Source organism: Chionomys nivalis, chromosome 6 (assembly GCF_950005125.1).
Source record: "Chionomys nivalis chromosome 6, mChiNiv1.1, whole genome shotgun sequence".
In the NCBI taxonomy this organism is placed as follows: Eukaryota; Metazoa; Chordata; class Mammalia; order Rodentia; family Cricetidae; genus Chionomys; species Chionomys nivalis.
The window spans coordinates 51,176,688-51,193,484 of record NC_080091.1 but is presented as its reverse complement, the minus strand read 5'-3'; positions in this window follow the sequence as shown (position 1 = coordinate 51,193,484).

Below are 16,797 nucleotides of genomic sequence, written 5' to 3'. Positions count from 1 at the left end.
AAGAATGTGGTTTAATTTAATTTAACATTTTAAAAAAGTAAATTCATTTAGAACACTTTTTCTTTATTGATATAATTAATTTTAAGTAACATTTATTGTAACTTCAAAAATATTTAATTTAGAAGCATAAGTATCAAAAGAGCAAAAACTATGTCAAATTATCCCAGAATAAAATGATTGCTGACATTCATCCCTCCCTTCCCATCCTTTCTTATACATTTTGCATAATCAACCTTAAAGAATAAAAGATAATTTTACTACCTCAATTCTTATTTCAAATATAAAGAGGGGTTTTCATGTTATTAAAAATTCTTAAGCAGCATAATTTTAGCATATTGGTAGTATTCATTTATCTGAATCCACTATACTAACTTGAACCTTCTCTTTTCCTTGGGTATTCATGTGATTTAGTGCTTCTCTTGCAGCTTATATGCAAGACTTTATGATATTTCACATTATTTAGTTAAAACATTTCTATAAGGGGACATACAAGTCATAAAACATAAGTATTTCAAATGTATTTCCAAATTGTTTGCAAGTTATATGCTAATCATTTTTCTCCCTTCAAGAGGTATGAATATTTTGACAGAAGTTTATGTCCCACTCAATCCATAGCCAAAGAAACTCACAGAGGCTTACATAATCATAAACTGTCTGGCCTATTAGCTCAGGTTTTCTCATTAACTAACTCTTACATCATACATTAACTCATAATTCTTGTCTGTGTTAGCCATGTGGCTTGGTAACTTTTATCAAGTAGGCATTCTCATCTTACTTCCTCTGTGTCTGGGTGACGACTGCAGACTGAGCCTTTCCTCATCCCAAAATTTTCCTATTCTGGTCGCTCCCACCTATACCTCCTGCCTGGCTACTAACAAATCAGGATTTTATTAAACCAATACAACTAACAAATCTTTACAGGGTACAAGAGCATTGTTCCACAGCATGAATATATACATATATATATGTATATGTATATATATATATATATATATTTCTTATTAAAATATCAGATATTTCTACCAGAAAGAAAAATATCAGACATCATGCCACTAACTTTGAAATAAAGTCAGGTCAGAGTAGCAATCACTTGTTCATCCATTAACTTACGACCTTCATTTAGAACTAGCAGTAACGCATGATTGCTGAGCAACTTTGGGGAGACTGAGAGACAGTTCCAAATGTTGGTATGATTCATATGGTGAGAAAGTCCCCAGATACAACAGTGTTCAAAACACATACAGTTTATAAATAATATGTCTCCTAAAAGTAAAGACATAAATTGGTTATTGTTTCAAATATACAAATTATGCTAATAGAATTCATCAAATAATCTCTCATTTCTCTGGCTAGTTAATACTTCTATTATAACACATCAGGCAATTCCACGTACATAGGTAGATTTCTGGTTTGGACCCCATTTTAACAGTAATTTTCTGGCAAGCTTAAAGTAAGCATAGTCAAGAATGAAACATCCCCAACACAGAAGTTTGACTTTTTATTTGTTTGTTTGTTTTTGTTTTTTGAGACAGGGTTTCTCTGTGTAGATTTTGGTACTTGTTCTAGAACTAGCTCTTGTTCACCAGGCTGACCTTGAACTCACAGATATCTGCCTGCCTCTGCTTCCTGAGTGCTTGGATTAAAGGTGTATACCACCATCCGGCTTGACTTTTTAATGTATTCAGTAGCAGTCATTCCATTGATATGCTTCTTACCATGTGTTACAATATCTTCATGATCCATTTATTTAGGCATCTCTCATAATTAAAACTATACAGAACTCAAAGCCTATGTTCTTAAGTCAGCATTATCTCCATTTAATAAACAATAAAATAAAATTTTATTTAACTAATGTTGGACTTCAACAGGCACACACACACAAGAAGTCCTACCAGCTATCATTATCCAAAACATAAGTACACATGTACTTTTATAACACACATTTCTCTAAGACCGCTTACATTCCTTTTCATTGAGAACATAGAAAGATCATCCTCATAATAACAGATCATGGAAAACATTGGTTCACTTTCTACCAAGATCATATCATTTGAACATAAGAAAACTGTTCAATCCACAAGAAATTTACTTAATATTTTTTGTGTAATTGTTTGACTCAGAGAAATGCCCTAGGCTTGGCATAGAAATTATTTGATGGTCCTAATTATAGAGGTTTATAATATTTTTTTTTATTTTGTTTGTGGAAAAGCGAGTTCAATACAGAAGTTAAATAGCATACAGTCTATGGAGGTTTTGAGTGAGGCACATAGAAAAGCTACCATTAGTACAGGTAATCAAGATTCTTTTTTCCCCAAATTCCTTATAGAATATCTACATGTTTGAGGCACTGTCTTAGGTGTCTCTCTATTCAGAATAGGTATTATTACCCTCAGTTAGTTCTTGGTGGCCTGACTGCTTCTTTGCAAGTCATACCCCATTAGAATATCCTTTAGTTTGGCAGCCGCTAGCAAAGTAGTCAAGAGCATCTTGTCCATAGAAAAGCATCAAGGTAATATGTTGAAGCTGCAGACATGATGTATAACTAAGGAATACAGCAGCAAGCAGCATCCCCATCTTGCTGTGTCTATGTAACACCCTTCTCTGATCCCTAAAGTGAGCCACGCTACTCCCTGGGCCTTGAGAGCTTATGTGTAATGTTCATATGATGATTTTGTAAGAAGGAAGTGGAAGAGACAAAAACCTAAGACTTTACAGGGGCAGTTGTATAGAAAAGCAAAGACAGTTTCAGAGAATAGACTTACAGCCCTCAAAATTTAGTTATCTGACAGCTAAGACTCAAGACTAAGGTGTGATTCAGCAATGGTTCTTTTCAAAATGACTCATAAAAGATCATATTTTATAAAAACAAAAGATTAGATAATTCTACTAAGTCAAATATCTGTGCAGTTTTAAAAATATAATGAACAAAAATATTAATTGTATATTTTACAATATTTTTGAAAAATATGTACCTGTGCATTATAGGAAACCTAAGTTGTTATTACTGGTGTCAACTGTTGACAGAGCACAAATTATGACAATGAGTAATATCTATCAAAGGAACATTCAATGGAATTAGGAGTTATTTTGTTTTAAGTATAATTTTAAAATATTAAAATATAAAAAAATAAATAAAAATTTCAAATTATTATTTAAATATTTTTCCATGCATATATATTTAAATATTCAATGCTTTCTCCATTAGATATAGGTCTCACAAATGCTGAGTTTTTTAATTTATTAGTCATTAACTGTCTTGCTGTATCCATAAAAATTATTTTAACTAAAATGATGATTTATGAATGCTAAATATAAATAAATCCATTCATATTAATACTAATGCTAATTTATAAAAACGATTGTTTTATCTTATACTTATTTATCAGGTGTTTGTGATCTCCTCCAGTCCACATTGCCTACATTGATAAGATTAAGATCAATGGTTTGAGAGACAAATAGGTCATGAAGCCCTCAGGGATGGGATTAAAGTCCATGATGGATAATTTTGCGAATCAGCTCGACTGGGTTAAAGGATGGTTAGTTTGTGGCTAAGACATGATTTCCAAAGAGTTTCTATTTGAAACAGTGGACTAAGTAAAAATCCCTCTTATCAGTGTGGACAGGCATCCATTAATCTACTAAGAATCTGAACAAAACACAAAAGCAAGAGACGAATGAGATGACTTTGTGGATAAAAGTGTCCTAAAGTTAATGTCTGGAACCTAAATAAACAAACAAGAAAGAGGCACAAAGTGAAAATCAGTTCCATGAAGCTCAAGCATGTCCTAGCATATCCACACATTAACATCACACACGCACATTTGGGTGCACACAGACACACACACAAAGCTGTGTTTTAAGGAAGCAAAGGCTGAATAAAATAGTAAAATAATTATCTTTCTCCTCTTGAGATGGGACGTTTTCCTTATGTCTCTCAGACATCAGAAAAAGGAATCTTCTGGCTCTTAGACATTAAGACTGCCTCATTTCCATCCTAGATCTCAATCCTCTGGGTTCAGACTGGTGTACACACCATTTTTCCTGGGTCACTTCTCTGAACAAACCTGGATAATGTAGTATCCTTACAAAAGAGGTCTTAAAATGCTACCTTGCTCACTTTGAAATAGTTGAAGACAATAGGGATGATCCTGTGGCTAACAATGCTGGCACTCTGACCTCAGACATTCTCCTTCCAAAACAATAAGCCACAGGTTTCTGTTCCTCATAAATTACCTAACGATGGTACATGGTTCCAGCAGCTTGGTCTGATGCATTTTTCTTAACCTGTCTAGATAGATTTCCTTTTTAATGTGTGTCTTCAGTATTTGTAAAGTGCTTTAGTATAAAGGTTTGCTTCCATTGTGGGAAAAGCTCAATTATCAAGAAAACCAGCAGCTTCAAATTATGCTCAGTATCATTCTAAAACAGACTGGATGAACTGACTTCAGTCAGTTCCCTTTTCTCATATAATAAGGAATATACAGTTTGCTCTAGTTGATGCTGGAAGCTAAAAGCAATGCAAGTGTGTGGTTATTAAAGATGAGAAAAGCTTGGTTAAATTATTCTGACCACTGAAGATTTAAGTGACACCTTCCATCCTTCCTTCTTCCCTCTTCTTCCTTTTTCCTTTCTCCTTTCACCTCTCTCTTCTTTCCTTCCTTTTTTCCTTCCTTCCTTCTTCCCACTCTTCTTTTTTCCTTCATCCTTTCTCCTTTTCCTTCTTTTATTCTTCCTTCTTTCCTCTCTCCTTTTGTCCTTTTCTCTCTCCCTCCTTTCTTTCTACCCTGCTTTCTTATCTTCTTTCTTTTTCTTCTCCCCTCTCTTCTTCTTTTCTTTCTTCCACCTTCCTTCTCTTTATCATTCTCCCTCTCTTTTCTAATATACAATTTATAAAAATTTATCAATACAGACTTCCCTGCCAGATCATGGCACTGAGGAAATCTATGATCTTCAAAACATGGAACTTGACTGTGTTTTGAAGTATACAGAGCAGATAAACAAGAAACTAAGTATCATTCCCATGTAAATAGATACGCTTAATAGCATATTAAATAGATAACCACTGAGGGTCTTTGCCAATCCCTGTGAGGACAGATTTAGAAGAGATAAATACAACCTTTGTCATCAAGAATCTTCTGTCACTTGGGGAAGACACAATATGTAATGACAGTGGAGTTGTCTTACTATAGATTACTAAAGAATTAGTACTGTTGAACTAGGCTGACTAGACATTATAAACTATATCAGGATCAATAAATATATTTTTCTCTCTTTTTTTCTTGATACCACACTAGGATTCTATTACAGCCTCTTCCAAATAGGACAAATGTCAACAGAAGCATCCAGAGAAAATTGAGAAGTGCCATGTAATAAGTGGGAGAGGAAGCGAGGTGGACTTTGTGCTCATTCCTTTTATTTTGTAATTTTTGTTAACCGATGATGAAAAATAATTTAGAGAACGAGAGACTCTTGCGTGGCATTATGCAAGGGAATGAACAAAGGAGTAAAGAGCATATGTCAGAGGAAGTCTAATGTGTTAGCAGCTCAGGGCTAGCCAAGAGGGCGTGGCTAAAAAAGGAATAAGCAATGTGTTTGTGTGGAAGGAATTTCTCAACAAAACACACAAGTGGCTAAGCATATGTAGAAAGCACGATTTTTATGAAACACCCAAGGAATGGAAGGCTGTCTAGACAGAAGAGCTTGCCAGAGCATTTACATGCTGGCAAAACTATGGGTTTTGAAGAGTGCCAAGCATGCAAAGTTTTCCTAAAGTATTTGCTTAAGAAAGAGAAATGTGTATCAGTGATTACATTTGGAGAAGGTCAATTCTGTGTAAAAGAGAATTTATAACTAAGAAGGTAGCCTCATTCTGATGTTCTTCTATTTTAAGGCATCATATTTAAACAAAAATTCTTTCCTTCCCAAATCTTGGAAAAATTCCTTAGCCTGGGAGAATTTCCCTTCAAATAGGAAAAAAATACGTGTTAGATATTTTTGAATAATGGGAATGCAGAGAATGTATATTTTTGAGGTCTGAAGACATTTTTGTCCTTGAAGAACTCAAAGCGTCTTTGTTCCTTTGAATCAAATTTAGTACATTATTAGTGCATAATTATGACCAGTTGTAGCATCAGACTCTAGTTAAAATGTATTTAAAAATACATAGGAAGACAGATAATCTAAAGCTCCTCTCCAGTTGTACTAGTTCAGAAAGTTCTACTGTTAAGGAAAGTGTAATGGACTCAGAATCTGTTTTGCTGACTTTCAGAAAGCTGTTGGTAGTTAATTTTCCTCTTCAAGTTTGGTTTGACAGTTTATCTGAAGTAAATGGAAGTTTTGAACCAAAGAGTTATAATATAGAAACAAAGTTGGATGTTGTCCAGATGTTCTGCCCACAAGCTAGGCAGCATTAGGAAAGTTAGTCTGTCTCTTTGTTCTTGCCTACCCTCTGTTAAAAGTAAGGGCAGTTTGTAGCCAGGGTCAAGGTGGTTGTGGCATCTCAACTTGCATTTGATGTTTCAGAAAAACAATTAATGCAGAAGATATTTCTTTCCTCAATATAGGTTTATGACCTGATAAATCCATTGTAAAGTGAAAATGTCAGGAGAAAATTTATTTAACATACCTCACCTACTGAACATCATAGCTTAACTTAGCCTGCTTTAAACACTCACAGAACACTTAACATTAGCTCATAGTTGGGAAAAATGATCTAACAAAAGCCTATTTTACAATGAAGTGTTGGTATTGCCATGTTGTTAACTATACTGCAAATGAAAACCAGAAAGGTTGAATGAGCATACTCTCACACCATTGTAGAGCTGAGGGATCTTAAGGCATCATAAGTCAGAGACCATCTGCATTTGAATAAGCAGAACAGAGCTGTGAAAGCCAGAAAACTCACAGACAAATGAAATCAGAGGGGAAAGCCAAGAAGTAGTTCTACTACCCTCTACTGCTCAGCTGCAGAGAAGTTAGATCTCATCTTCATTTTATAATACATCTTTTACATAAAAGCTGCTGAAGCAATGCCACCACCACTACACCACTAAGCCCCGACTCATACAGTGGATCTTAAACTGTGATGCTTGTCTGAAAGACCTGAAGAACTTGATACACAAAACGCTTGTATGTCTGAGTTCTTATAGGGGATGTGCATAAATTTCAGGTTTCCAACCACTGTGTTCCCTGATGTTGCATTGATGGTGGGAACCACACTCTGAGAATCACTCCCTAGTGCTTAGTTCTCAACTTCAAATAAATATAAGAATTAACTTGAATGTTTTGTAAAACTACAAAGTGGCTAAGATCAATCATCGAAGAATCTTTGGGTTGAATTTAGGGGCAGATTTTTTTTTCTCCTCCAAACATCCTCACGTTGTATTGGTGAGGTGTCTCAGCATCCAAAGGCAACTTGGTGCATCAGCCTAGTGACTTAAGTTCAACCATTAGAATTCATAAAAACATGAAAGGAGGGAGCAACACTGTAAACTTACCCACTGACCTAAATACTGTCCTGGCATGTGCAGCCACACCCCCACCCCCACACTTACACACACAATGTACACTTGAACAAAAGTTGAAAAGCATTGATTCAGTGGGACAGAAATGGTTTTCTTATTGCTATTCAAGTTTGACTTTCTTAATCATGATTCTGAAAACAAGATGTCCAATCACCAAGATTTGTTCTACGACTATTACCTACAGGGCAGCTTCACCAAATGGTGACGAATTTCTTCCTGAAGTAAAAGTCAGAGTACTTAACCTCTACGACAATAACTGCCATGATTTTTGTTCTTTGGGATACAAATTTCCTACTTCATAATTTACATTATATGTTTCTTAATTGCCATTATTGACTATCTGCTTGTTGGTTTTGATAGTTTCTTCTCTTCCACGAAATTCTAAGTTTGCTTTTCTGTCTAAAACTGTATAAGTTCTTCTGGTAATGTGAGTGCAGTAGAATAAGCAAATGAAACAGGGTAAAGTTCTTCTGTTTAAGGAGACCACATGTTGAGCTGTCAGACACGGCAATGTGCTGTCACCATTGCAGAGTGGCACTATACCTCTAGTTATAGACACAAGACATTTGAGGAAGAGGTACAAATCCTGTTGGTAGTGAGGGAACAAATCCTGTGGATTCTGTGACAAAAGTCAGTCTTCAAAGATGATTAGGAATGTTTAAGAGCAAGGTGGTTCACACAGAGGGATAAAAAAGTGAGCTCTCAAACCAGAGAGGCAAGCTGAAAGGTGGGGGAGGTAATGGGCCAAGATGGTATGTATGACTAACATAAGTGAGTAAACGCAAACCAGCTAGTGGACACTGATAAACACAGATTGGCGAGAGTTTGATTACTGTGAACCCTCCCTTCTCCATCTTTGGAGTAGCACTCATTTGATTGTCATGAACATTGATGTTTCCTAGGTCACCCTAGCCAAAAATACTGCTGTGCATCCAATAACCAGTGGGTCACAGGGATGCTCACTTTAACATAGCTAATTGTGCCGAGAACTGGTGTTACTAATTGATTTCAGTGTGTATCTCATGTTACTCAGCATTTAGGTTTTTGTTATGAACTCAAACATAAATGTCGGTGTGTTTATGGAAGAAAATAATAGAGCAGTTTTATTTGATTGTAGATTTGGAGTTTGTGGTCTCGTCTTAAACGCTCTAAATTAGGGGTGCCCCACCAATAGCTAGCGAGCCACAAGCAACTCAAGGATAGTCAATATGATAGGTTTTCTTGGTTGTTAACTTAGCTCCGTCTGGAATTAACTAAAACATACGTGGCTAGATATACCTGTGAGGGATTATTTTTCCTTAATTAAATTATTTGAAGTAGGAAGACCTATTTTTAATCTGGATCTATTGTGGTGAGAAGATAAACCTTTACTCCAGATCTCTGAGGTGAAAAGATCCACCTTTAGTCTGAGTCATGCCTTCTGCTGGCAGTCATATAAAGGACATGAAAGAAGAATGCATGTGTCCTTTGCCTGCTTGTTCTCTCTGGCTGTGAGTCTATTCTTTCTCTGGCATTAGAGGCTACTTATTTGGGATTCACATGTACTAAATACCAATTGAGACAACCAGTCTTGTGGAGTAAGAAACTACTAGATTCTTGGACCTTCCATTGGTAGACAGCCATTATTGGACTAGCTGGACCATAAACTACTCATAAACCATTCTAATTCCATATTCATTCCAGAAGTTCTGTTCCTCTATAGAACCCTGACTAATATAGTTATGAATATGGTGTAAAAAGAAACTGCTCTTTTGTTCCTGGCCACCCAGACTTGAAAAATCACACAGAAACTATATTAATCACAACACTGTTGGCTAACAGCTTAAGTATATTCCTAAGTAACTCTCATTGTGTGTGTGTGTGTGTGTGTGTGTGTGTGTGGGAGGGTGGATTCAAGAACTTTATTCAAAGTGCAATGAAACTGTTTAACAGCTTAAAAGATAGGGGATACTAAGATACCACCCATCAAGCCCTCAAGCCCAAGAGCAAGCGCAAGGAGTATTCTTTCTAGACAGTATACTGAGAAAGGTGCATCCATCTTCCTGTTTGACTTTCTTGGTGGTGTCACTGAGTTCATTTGCAGGCAAGCAGCTGGAAGATGGCCACATCCTGTCTGAATACAGCATTCAGAAAGAGTCCACCCTGCACCTGGTCCTCTGCCTCAGGGGTGGGATGCAAATCTTTATGCAGACCCTGACAGGCAAGACCATCATCCTGCAGGTTGAGCCAAGAGACATCATTGAGAATTCCAAGGAAAAGATTCAGGACAAAAAGGGCATTCCCCCTGACCACCTGAGGTCAATCTTTGCAGGCAAGCAGTTAGAAGATATCTGCACCCTGTCCGACTACAGGATCCAGAAAGAGTCTACCCTGTGCCTGGTCCTCCGCCTCAGGGGTGAAATACAGACCTTTGGGAAGACCCTAGATAACTCTTACATCTTAAATTAACCCGTGTCCATTCATCTATGTATCACCATGTGGCCTACTGTTAAGTTTTTGGTGTCTTTCTCCTTCAGCAGCTGCATGGCATCTGCTGACTCTGCCTTTTTCCCCCTGCATTTATTTTAGTTTTCCTGCCTACCTACATTCTTCCCTGTCATAGGCCAAAGAAGCTTCTTTATTAACCAATGGCAATAAAATATATTCACAGCAAACAGACAGAATCATATCAATATGGCCCAACATAAAGTCAACTTATATAAAACATCATATGCATTTTTGATGGTGCTTTGAGTAGGAACGTCGTAAATGGTCTTGTTCTGTCATAATGTCACACAAAATTAGAGTATACATGCTCTTGCTATTTGTACACAAGTAGAGCATTAGGTTTACCACTGAGCATGTTTTCTGGTGTGTTATCTTCCAAAACCAGACAATTTAATTGCCACTATTAGTTGTTACCTTACCCATTGTGACTTGATAAGTAAAATAATAATTATCACTAATGTATTAACTTACCATAATCAATGTTATTTAGACAGGTAAGAATTAATATTTAAACTTTTAAAATTCATTTATTTATATATTTTTGGAAGAGAAACAATGTTGGAAAATACCTTGCAGAATTAGTTCTTTTCTTCCACTATGTGGTTCCACGGATAAAGCATAGGTTCTGGGACTTGGAAGCTCGTATCTTTCCTGCTATGCCCTTCTTGCCAGCCCTCTAGTTTATCATTAAATATGAATTCACACTACAGGGAGTCTTATATACAAACCGAATTCACTTCAAGATAGAGCCTCTGATTTGGGCTACATACCCATCTAAGTTGCAGAAGGGCATGAATGTTGTTTTCAATCGTCTTAATAATTTTCATAAAACAATAAATACAGTTCCTTGTCTACTATTTTTTTAATCTCAGCATGGCAATGAGAATGTCTAAAAAAATAACATACCCCACAAAAGAAATGTTACAGATGAAACGAAATTGTTAAATGAAAAGCAGATAGACTACCTTTTTGTCAAGGCTAAAGGAAATCAGCTTAATTCAGTAAAAATCTGAGCAAGTTTTCAAAGACTCAAATTTGAAATATCATTATATGCAAAAGCATGCTGCCAAGTTTGCTGGATAAAATATTGTAGACAAAATAGTCTTCTCAGTAAAAACTTTCTGTTAAAAAGTTACAGCTCAACTATACAACTTAGTTGCATTGTTGAATATTTAATAGCAAAGACACAACCCCAAAGTCATTTATTGATGCAGAGTTAATTAAGCAATGTATGGTCAGGAGGGCCTTTAAAAAGCTGATCTATTACTAAATCCACTTTGTCTCACCAATCCACAGTCAGGCAAATGACAACAACCAGAAAAATCTCTTGAAAGAAGAATAGAGAATAGAGCCACTGATTTTATGATGTGTGGTTTGGTGACAGATAACACCTCTGAGGCCACAAATCTGCCTCAACATGCCATTTTTATTAGAGATGTTGATCATGCATACAATTTCACTGAAACTACTGTCTCTAGTAATATTAAAAGATACAAAATATCTAGAGATTTTCACAGAGCAGAAAAAATGTTAAAGCAATTCTTTCATTCATTGTCAATGTGTCTAGTACAGTTCCTGGGGTGCCTTTATAATATTGAGTAAAAGACATAAATTAATACAAGATAAAGCAATTGTTGAAGTATCATTGTCCGGGAAACTTAAAAAAGTATCAAAAATAGATAATATCATGCCAATAGTATTCAACATTGGGAATTTCTGAAGAGCCAAGAGTTTAAATCATGTTACTTCCAGAAATCCTTTTTTGTGTTGGTACTGACTGCATCATTGGTTTTCTGGAAGTAAGATGACTAAGTCAAAGCCAAATGTTGAAAAGACTTTATCATTCATGACATGATAACTTGTTATCAATTTTTTATGCTATTGGAAGCAATTTTTTTTTTTTGCCAAAACTTTAAAATGAAAAACTGGTGTAGGAGGCCCTTCTATATTTGTGTTGCTTTCATTGGTTATTAAAGAAACTGCCTTGGCCTAGTTGGTAGGGCAGAACTCAGGTAGGCAGGGAAGACAGAACAGAATTCTGGGAGGAAGAAAGCAGAGACAAGCAGACGGCATGATTCTCCTGCCCGAGATGGATGCTGGTTAGACTCATGCTGGTAAGTCACCGTCAAGTGGCAATACACATTAATGGAGATGGGTTAAACTAATATGTGAGAGTTAGCCAATAAGAGGCTAGAAATAATGGGCTAGGCAGTAATTTGAATGAAAGCAATTTCTGTGTGGTTATTTCGGGAGTTAAGCTAGCTGGGCAGCAGGACACAGCCTGCTCCTCCTACAACAAAAAACAACATATAGATTTATGGTTTTTGTTTATTTGTTTGTTTCATTGATTTTTATTGACCTCTACATTTTTCTCTGCTCCCCTCCCTGCCTCTCCCAGATTTATTGTTTTTAGTGGACTTAGCTGCTCATTTAAAAGCTAAAGATGAACCTCTAAGGCAAAAAACAGCTTATTGGTACAATAATTCAAATTACACCGGCATTTTAAATGAATTGCAAATTATAGCAGATACAAATTAAAGCAGACAGTTCTATGCACTTTAAACTATTGGCCAAACACAGTCTGTAAAGAAAAGTTTATTTTTTCATTTTGCATAAATTCTAGTGCCACGCCAGTGGCCCTGTAGTCTGCCCCAGCCAGACAACTGTAACCCACTTTCAGAGGGTCTAGTTTGGTCCTCTGCTGATTCCTTCTCTGTCTGGCTGGAGTTGGTGAGCTTCCATTAGCCCAGGTAAACTGTTTCAGTCGGTGTCTCCATCATGGTCTTGACCTTTTTGCTCATTTCCTCACTCCTTCCTATCTTCAACTGGGCTTTAGGAGCTCAGCCCAGGGCTCTGCTGCAGGTCTCTGCCTCTGTTTCCCTTAATTGCAGGATGAAGGTTCTATGGTGATATTTAAGATAATCTTCAGTCTGACTACAGGGCAAAACCAGTTTTGGCACCTTCTCCTCTATTGCTTAGGGTCTTAACTGGGGTCATCCTTGTGGATTCCTGGGAATTTCTCTAGTGCTAGGTTTCTTGCTAGTCCCATAATGGCTCCCTCAATCAACATATCTTTTCTTCTGTGTGGTAAATGTCATGAAAAAAATTTACACAGATTCTATTGTTGTTTATGTTAATGTTTTTGTATTTAATGTATGGCCCCCAACCAATCCTTTATCCAGTGTGACTAAGAGATGCAAAAACCTTGAGGACTCTGCACTAAATAATACTTGTAGAGACACTGAGTCATTGTATGACTCTGAAGAGTCAGCTCTACTTTTACTTTAAAAGTAAAAATATTGAAGCAGTAGAAAAATGGTGGTGTGGGAGGTCCTTTTGTATATGTTGTTGGTGGAGCGGCAGGCCGCTTCCCTGCCACCCCAAAGACCCACCTTCATCAATATGTGTTGCTTTTATTGGTTAATGGATAAAGAATCTGCCCTGACCTATTGATAGGGCACAGTAGAACTAGGTGGGGGGAAATCTATACTAAGTACTGAAAGAAAGAAGGCAGAGTCAGAGGAGAAGCCACGTAGCCCCACTGGAGACAGATGCTAGAAATTTACCTAGTAAGCAACAACCTTGTGGTGATACACAGATTAATAGAAATGGGTTAAATTAATATATAAGAGCTAGCTGATAAGAAGTTAGAGCTAAAAAGCCAAGCAGTGAATTAAATTAATATAGTTTCTGTGTGATTATTTCAGGAGTCCGGGCAGCCTGTAAACAAACAAGCAGTCTCCTTACTACAAGTCCTATAATCCACTAAAAAATAATGCTGGGTACTTTGTCTTCAACAGTAGCATTAAACAGGTTGAGGAGGAATAGGAAATCCAACAATCCGAAGACTTGTATCACTACAATCAGAGAAACCTGCTGGATCTCACAAATCAAGTGTAATAAAATAAAATCTCATAAATGTGATGGAGGGATAATCCTTGAAGAAAGACACTATGGAAAGTAGCATTCTACTGTATGCTGTATCCAGTAACCTATAAAGGTCACTGGAAACTAAGTTTATCTCAAGTACGTATACCCTTGAAAATAACTGAAGGAATATAGGAATAAAAATGTTGTTTACTGACCATGACTTTTAATGTTTTCTGAATATTTACTCATGAGTAGTGACTGTTTAACGGTGCTATAGCTCTATACCTAGTGTTTCAAGGGTGTTACATACCATTTTCTACAGAGACAATATCATTTTATGTTTTATCTTAGAGTACTCATGAGTTCAAATCTCACCATACTTAGTAATAGCCTTACTAAAAAATAGATGTGAGGTAATATCATCTCATGGTATTCATTTGTATTTCCCTAATGGATATTGATGTTTCCATGTTTTGCTTGCCTGTTGGCCACTTGTGCATCTTCTTTAGAGAAATTTAAACTGATATTCTTTGGATATTTTTTATTTGGATTAATTTTTGCTGCTACATTGTAGGAATTTTTAGCAATTATCAGCTATAAAGTTTATAAAGGTTTTCTCCCAATGGAGAAGCTGTCTTTTCATTTGGTGATTATTTCTGTTACAATCATTTTAATACAATATAGTCCTGTCTATCTGCTATATTTATGTTGGCTAAACTTTCAGTATGACTTCTGAGAAATCATTGGTAGAACCAGTCTTAGAAAGTTTACCATTTTTATCAGAGTATAATAGTTGAGATCTTTCATATTCTTGAATATGTAACCCTTTTTGAGTTGATTTTCCCACATGGTGAAAGGGAAGACCGAAAAAGATAAAATAGAGACAGAAACAAAGAGCTATGTCAATTACCGAATTCAGTTTCCCCTTCTATTTAATCAAATTACCCAAATACTTTGGTTTTAAGTTTAATTTTCAATTTCTTTTGCCAAAAACCTCCTATTCTTTCCACCACTAGACATCTTATTAAGTGAAAACTAAGATTTTGGAAGGTATATTGAATGTCTTATGAACTTAATTCATTTAAGTGTTTATTAAGTGTCCACTATGTGCATGAACAATTACTAAATGGGTTAAGTAGTTCATAGTCTCCTGGAGGGTATAAATAGCACATAATTGTATTATATTACAATATGGGCTACAAGGGAAGAATATGTAACAATACTATGAGGCAGAACTTATCCTCTAGGTGAACAATCTAGAGTAATTCTTCCAGGAAAAAAATATATATGTATATATATATATATATATATATATATATATATATATATATGAGTTACATCATGAAAGAAAAATGAATAGTTCACCAAATAAAGAAAGGCATTTTAAAATAGGGGAAACATGATATAAAACAGAATAGTGGCAAACAATAATGCAAATGCATAATTATATGTAAATAGCAAAGCACCCTGTTTATTTTTAGAAAAGGACATATATGTATATTTAAATGTTGATAAAAGTTATTGTATAAAAAGTGGACTAAGAATGTACCTTAAGTGCTAATTTTGAGAATGGGAATGTTTGAGGAAGGAGAGAATCACTGGATATTGCCATTCTGCTCTGCATAACTGCACCATTGAGGCTGCTATAATTAGAAGGCATCATCTATGACTTAAGTAAAAATAAAGGTAATAACATATGATGTATGTCAAAAGACCCATGTTTTCCTTAATGTAACTTAGGAAATAAAACACAATGCTGGCAAGAGAAGGAAGTTTTATATATATTATATATATATATATATATAATTTTTACTATATATAGTATATATATAGTTTTACTATATATATAATTACTATATATCACATGAAAGATTAAAAAATCTATTATGATGAACTAAGATATTTTATGGTAAAAAGTAAACACTGATATTTTAAATATTTTTCTTGTTTGCACTAATCCATGGAAGAGTAATGAATAACAGGGTACATAGAACACATCTGACCTCAAAGATTGCAGACCAGGAATAAAAGGTCTGTTAAAGTAAGATATGATCAATGAGAGAACAATAGGACAACGAGAAAGAAAATCTTAATACAATGATGTCAAAGACGTGAAAGAATTAAAATGATAATCTTTACTCATGCTCAGTGGATTATTGGTGAATATGTATGGAGGGGTAGGTTTTTGCTTGATGTGATGCACAACTATTACTCAGTTATGAGAAGAAGGACCAAATTATTTCTCAAAAGTCACTGGTATTGAGGAAACTGTGAGTGCCTGGTAATCTCTGGTGGTGTGAGTGGAAGCAGCAGGAAAACCAAGAAGAGGACCACAGGAAACACACCAACTATGACACAACTTTCCCAGGTTCTCTGTGACTGCATCTATATAAACCTCTTGGGCTACAGCAGACTGTTTGGACCTGAATGTGCTGTGCAAGCTGCACAATAATATTCAGGAGTCTGATATTTTACAGGGTGAGATACAATATCCTCTAAGAAGGAAAAGTCTGTCAATCTAATGCCAAAGAATGTTCAAGCATGTTGGGAGTTTAAGCTGTGAATCACTGAGACTATACACAGGGAACAACAACCTTCCTCAAACTGTGTTAAAGATGTCCATTAAAATAGTGCCATGACTTGATTTTCTACATGATGAAAGATTACTAACTTGATTAACTTAATTAACTTGAGATGGCCACAAACTCTATATTTGTCTTATTTATGTATGGGACAACGTCAACAGATAAGATTCTTAACGATAGCTTTGGGAACCCAGCACACTTAAGTGTTCTAACAAGCTGTGGAACAGAAAGAACGGAGGTGTTCATAGAAAGAGAAGGGGACAAGGAATAAAAGGTTTCATGAAACCAATGAAGGGAAGCAAGAAAGTTGTCAACTGCAAGGATACATAACA